Source organism: Pogoniulus pusillus, chromosome 31 (genome assembly GCF_015220805.1).
Source record: "Pogoniulus pusillus isolate bPogPus1 chromosome 31, bPogPus1.pri, whole genome shotgun sequence".
Taxonomy (NCBI): Eukaryota; Metazoa; Chordata; class Aves; order Piciformes; family Lybiidae; genus Pogoniulus; species Pogoniulus pusillus.
Window position 1 is genome coordinate 6,481,947 of NC_087294.1, and position 6,408 is coordinate 6,488,354.

A 6,408-nucleotide genomic window follows, 5' to 3' on the forward strand; every position below is an offset into this window, starting at 1 on the left:
AGGTGGCCAGCACCAGAACGAGAGGACACAGCCTCAGGCTGCACCAGGGGAGATTTAGGCTGGAGGTGAGGAGAAAGTTCTTCCCTGAGAGAGTCATTGGACACTGGAATGGGCTGCCCGGGGAGGTGGTGGAGTCGCCGTCCCTGGAGCTGTTCAAGGCAGGACTGGACGTGGCACTTGGTGCCATGGTGTAGCCTTGAGCTCTGTGGTAAAGGGTTGGACTTGATGATCTATGAGGTCTCTTCCAACCCTGATGATACTGTGATACTGTGATACTTTCTGTTTGCCCAGGTTTCTTGAGTACTGAATACATATCAGAATGACCTACAAAATGAACCAAAACAACACTGGAGTCAGCTGAACTAAACTAAACTTATTGTAAAGATGATAGAAGATTTGCATGTGTGAGAAAACACTTCTGTGCTAAGAATCTCTCTATTGGTGTCAAGATAGCCTCTTTGTAACACTTTGATTTCCATCTCGCACGTATTCAGGTGCAGGAGCTTCAGCTTTTGACTGTAAAATAACTGCTTCCTTGTTCTGCTTCCTATTATAACCAGGGTTAGGCATGCTTATGAAAATATAGGAAGCTAAAAGTACTGGCATGTGGCAATATAACAGGGAGCATATTTCTGTTTGGAATAGGCCACACTCTCGAATTATTAAAACAATTAAATCAAATTGCCTCCCTCTAGAATGCATGAAAACATTTATCTGCAGAAACATGCCACAATCAATTAAGGAGTCTGGAAAAAATATTGAGAATTGGATTTGCTCAAAATCCTTGTTAATACGTTGTGCTTTACTCCTTCCTAATTCTCTCTTACTTGAACCTAAGATCAATCCTCTTTGTTTTGGCTTGTCACCAGGGTCTCCAATCAATATTGATAAAACAAAATAACAATACAGGAGGCTCTGAAAGCTACTGTGGAGAACTGTGGGAAAACCAAACCAAAACAAAACTGTATTCTTTTGTTTTGACTGTGGCTTGTGCCTCTGTGTGTTTGTTTATGATGTATTACTTGCTATGGAGATTAGATCTAAAGGGAGTGCACTTGAGAAGCTACACAATAGCGTAACTAAGATACATCTCAACAAGTACTACAATACAGTAGCCTGGTTAATATGCTTGTGGTTGCTTTGCCAAGATTGAAAAATGGAAATTGAAAAAGCCCCTAGAACCTCTTCATCATTTAAAAATGTTGTCCCGAGAGGTAGTTTACAAGATGACTCAGAAAAAAAAGCTCAGAACTTGAAAATTACAGCTTGGTTCCTAAGAAACCCAGAGGGCCTGAAGAGAATGTTGCCCAGAGCCCAGGATATAGCTGGAAACTCCTACTAACATTTGTCCGGCTCTCAAGAGTGGGCTGTGGGTGAATAGCTGAGGGTGGATAGCTGTAAGGAGATGTGCCACAGAACTGGTTAGGAGTGACACTCACTGCAGTTGCCAAGCATACAGCAGGCTAAGTTTCTGTGTACCTGGTCTCCAATCAATAAGTTGCTGTAGAGATGACCAGAACAACTTGCAGCCCACTGTGAGTCCACATGTATAGAATCACACTATCATAGAATCAACCAGGTTGGAAGAGACCTCCAAGATCATCCAGTCCAACCTAGCACCCAGCCCTAGCCAATCAGCTTGACCATGGCACTAAATGCCTCATCCAGGCACCAGGGACAGTGACTCCACCACCTCCCTGGGCAGCCCATTCCAATGCCAATCACTCTCTCTGACAACAACTTCCTCCTAACATCCAGCCTGTACTTCCCCCAGCACAACCTGAGACTGTGTCCCCTTGTTCTGTGGTTGGTTGCTTGGGAGAAGAGACCAACCCCACCTGGCTACAGCCTCCCTTCAGGTAGTTGTAGACAGCAATGAGGTCCCCCCTGAGCCTCCTCTTCTCCAGGCTGCACACCCCCAGCTTCCTCAGCCTCTCCTCATAGGGTTTGTGTTCCAGGCCTCTGACCAGCTTTGTTGCCCTACATCTTTGAACACACCAAAGGTGATACTCTCTTGATTTTGTTTTTATTTTCTGTCATAGCATCTCCATAATTTTATTTAGGCATTACTGGAATGAATGCTGCGAATACACAAGAAAAGCTCAAGTGAAGAAGTTGCAGGACAATTCATTTCACACTAGAAACAAAGACATATCACCAGTTAAACTTATCTCAGCCTGCAACTTACTTAACTCTTGAGATCCACCAGTGATTCCAGAAATCATGATAGACTCTGTCCCTTTGGAGTTTGATGGCAATAAAGTACACTGAGCACCTGTGCCAACTAAAGCCCTGTATTTCCAAACTGTTGAACTGCCAGGCCACCTAATGAATACACTCCAATAGATTTGGTTTTGTCCACTGTCCCTTTGTTCCTCCTGGCTGGAGGCAGGGCACCCCTAATGCTGAACATGGCATGTGGGGTGTACACAGTGATTGGTGTTGTTGTGAGAGGAACTGCAACTGTTGGAACAATTGCAGTTGCTCTCAGGAGCTGAAGAAGTGACAGCTACTTTCCTGGCATTATTGCCCCTGTTTCTGCCACTCTGCAGTTCCCTGACTCTCTTTGAAAGAGCTGAAGTAGGTTTACCATCCCACTTGTTCATGTTCTCACCGTGTGTATCACGCAGAAGTATCCACAGTGACGCATGTGATTGCTGCTGTCTGGGTGGAATTTGTCTCCTCCTGGGCTGGAATTGCCTTGCAGGAGGTGGGCGTCTGTTCCTGACTGCAGAAACATGCACCCATTCAGATGATGCAGGAACGGTATCCTTTACCAGATTGGAAATGGAGGTTATGATTTTCTCCTTCAGTTCTTTCATGCTATCTATAATGCTATCCTTAATGTCATCTTTAATGCCATCTTTTATCTCTCTCATCTCTGTGCCCAGAGCTTTTATGACACAGATTACGGCAGAATGTGACAAGCTATCCTCTATCTGCCTGAGCTGGTCAGTGAGTTCACCAACAGTGAGAAACCTTTCATTATCACTCTTTGGTAGAAACCTGCTAGCCAAGATGTTAGCATAGGATGAAGGACCAAGCTTAATAAGCTTCTTCATGAGACCTGTTCCAAGAGGAATGTCATCAGGCTCACATGTGCCATAGAATCATAGAATGCTAGGGGCTGGAAGGTACCTCAGAAGATCATCATGTCCAACTCCCCTGCCAGAACAGGACCACCTCTACCAGATCATACTGGAACACTATATCTGCCCCCTTTTTACCCCACCCACCCCACTTTGCCCCTTTTTCCCCCTAAACTCACAACACCTGGCATCTGTTGGAGTCTCCTCCCACCCCAGGTGTGACCATTTAGGCTTTCCTGCTCACTGCCCTTTATAATCAGCCCCAGGAAAGGCAAGTCCTAAGCTTGCCCAACTGGGCAGAGGGATCCTCCTCCCATCATCACTGGTGAGTCCTTATGGTGCACACTGGGTGACTGGTGGTGGAGATCTAAAGGCCGGGGGGCCTGGTGGCCCCCCGGTTAGGTAGGGTAGACGCTTGATGATTACTCTAACAGAAAATCATGGCATTGTCTGGGCTGGAAGGGACCTCCAGGATAATCTAGGGCATTAACTCTAAACTGCAACAGCAGTCCTGAAGGAACTCTGAACTAGCTTTCAGGATGCAAATGTCTGCTAATCTTACACAGGATTTGGCTTTACCAGAACGAATTCCATGTTCTTCAAGTAAAAGAGAACAAAGCAGCAGCAACATTGCATGTTCTGTTACTGAAATGCAAAAGTGGTATGTAACTCTCAGAAATGAGGTGGGCATTCACAGAACTCCTTACAGATGTGCTCTGTTTGAACAAGGTCTGATGCAGCTAAAAGTCTCTGAGCCAAATATCTTCTGAATTTTCTCTAGTGGAGAGTCTATTTTTCACTTAAGCATGTAATTGTAAATAGTGTTTATGTTCTTAAAACACTTACAGAACTGAAGTTTGCTGTCTGGCTTCATAATCTCGTTCTCTTTGGCCATATCTAAGCTGGAGAAGATCATCCTGCATTTCTGCATCCCAAAGAGAATCTAGACATTATGTTGATTCTGCAGGAAAACTCTTTACACCTTTGTTAATTACACTGGGAAAATCAATATCAGAAAAGGCCACAGTGATATATCAAAAGATATAGGGAAACCTGTTCCACTTCATTAACACAATATCCAGCATTGCTGTTTCTGCATGCCATTGAGTTGTAGAGCTGCACTTGGAGCTTTAGAAATGAAGACACCCTGGTCATGTACTCTGTGCTGAGCAAAACACTTCAGAGGCAAATAGAAAAATGAGCAACAAGCTTGTCTTCCCACGGAGTAAAACAAGTGAACAGACTTCAGCCTCCACAACTGAGGCTTTTAAACAGCTCTTAATTAGCTTATTGATTGAGGAGAGGAAACAAAGCAAGAGTTTGTAATAGGGATATTATAGGATATGGGATCTAGGGATGTTATAGGATATTTTGGGAAACAAAGCAAGAGTATGTAATAGGGATATTATAGGATGTGGAATAGAGGGATATTATAGGATCTTTTTTCTTTGGTTTCTTCTTTTTTTCTGTATATCAAGATAGCCTTATAGGATAAGGACCAATAAAAATAAAGGGGGAGGGAGAGAGAGAGATATGGGTATCAGCTTGTTATGTTCAGAAGGTTTTCTTTGGCAGTGAGCAGAAGTCTTGCTCAGATGGCTATGCAGAGAAACGTATATGAGATATGGTTGGTGCATAGGTTTTGGTAGTGCTTTGAGTTAGGTATTTTGTCTGACCTCTGTTATTAGGGCCAAGCCCACTCATTGGCAAAGATGGGGAGCAACTGCTTTTTTAGCAATGTTTGAAGTGCTGTGTTTGCTATCTGTTTGTGAAGGGCCTTGTGAAAAATGACAAGTGCTGCCTTCATCTTAAAATAAAAAGAGGAATCATGGGAATTAGATCTGTGTGGATGGAGTCTGAACGCGCAGTGCTGTGACACTCACAGGTCCACTTGTCAGCCATGGATAATATTTACACTGCAGGCACTGGAGTTAGATATAGGGCATATCTTTTGTATCACACTCAGTAGTAGCTCTTAAGCACAATAGACAACAGACACAGGTCATAGCAAGGGAGTGTGGTGAAAACATCAAAATTCCTGGGATTATAGAGTGCATCCAGATCAGTGGGAGTCAGAGAAAGAATACTGGGCAAAATGAAAACCAGGAGTGCATTAGGGCTCTTTAGAATTTATACACACACACTCTTCCATGACTGTGATGCCTGGATTTTTGGGTTTTTGAATAGCAATTCACTGCCACTTTCTTAGCACCAGAGGTAGCAGTGGGAAAAGCATTTGGGTTGTTAGATAAGCTTTGTTATTGGCTTGCTATACAAACTAATGCTACTAGCAAGATGTATCATGTTTATTATTAGATGTTGACAGCGTTTGACATGCTACTCTGCTAAACAGGGCTGCCATCGACCTTCTGCCTCTAGCACAAGGCCACAGGTGTGAAGACTTCAAGGGTATGTGTTGCATGAACCTGTCTGATAATCCAGAATGGACGCATGCCAGCATCCAGCACTCAGAAGATGGTGTATCAAGACTCAAGAAAGAAGATGGATGGAATTGGCTTGACAAGATCTTTAGAGACTGGGGACTAACAGGATGGCTTAGAAGCCTGGTTGATATGATTGTATAGATCATTGTATTTTTACCATATGTAGCACAATGTGTATGATCAGCAGCCTAATATCTGCAATATTTAAAAGAAAGGGGTTTGAGTAGGGCTGAGTAACTGAGTACTGTGTCCAGTTCTGGGCTCCTCAATTCAAGAAAGATGTTGAGGTGCTGGAACATGTCCAGAGAAGGGCAACAAAGCTGGTGAGGGGCCTGGAGCACAAATACTATGAGGAGAGGTTGAGGGAGCTGGGGGTGTGCAGCCTGGAGAAGAGGAGGCTCAGGGGTGATCTTATTACTGTCTACAACTACCTGAAGGGACATTGTAGCCAGGTGGGGGGTGGCCTCTTCTCCCAGGCAACCAGCAATAGAACAAGGGGACCCAGTCTCAAGTTGTGCCAGGGGAGGTATAGGCTGGATGTTAGGAAGAAGTTCTTCACAGAGAGAGTGATTGGCATTGGAATGGGCTGCCCAGGGAGGTGGTGGAGGCACCATCCCTGGGGGTCTTCAAGAAAAGCCTGGATGAGGCACTTAGTGCCATGATCTGGTTGATTGGTTAGGGCTGGGTGCTAGGTTGGACTGGATGATCTTGGAGGTCTCTTCCAACCTGGTTGATTCCATGATTCTATGACTTAGGTCATTCTGCAGAAGAGTGGCCTTGATAGGTTAGCAGAGAAGCTGAGAAAGTTCTGAGCTGTGTGAGGGGGCAGGCTAGTTAGCCCTGAGAACAAGCAAGTGTTGTGGCTAGCTGCGCTA

At 44.5% G+C, this 6,408-nt stretch overlaps 1 long non-coding RNA gene across 1 annotated transcript; it reads left to right on the plus strand.

The window, feature by feature from the left end:
- Positions 1-3,331: 3,331 nt before the first annotated feature.
- Positions 3,332-5,734, plus strand: LOC135189236 (uncharacterized). The gene is made up of 2 exons (XR_010307983.1): positions 3,332-3,414; positions 5,443-5,734. It is a non-coding gene; the product is annotated as an uncharacterized LOC135189236 (long non-coding RNA).
- Positions 5,735-6,408: the final 674 nt, after the last annotated feature.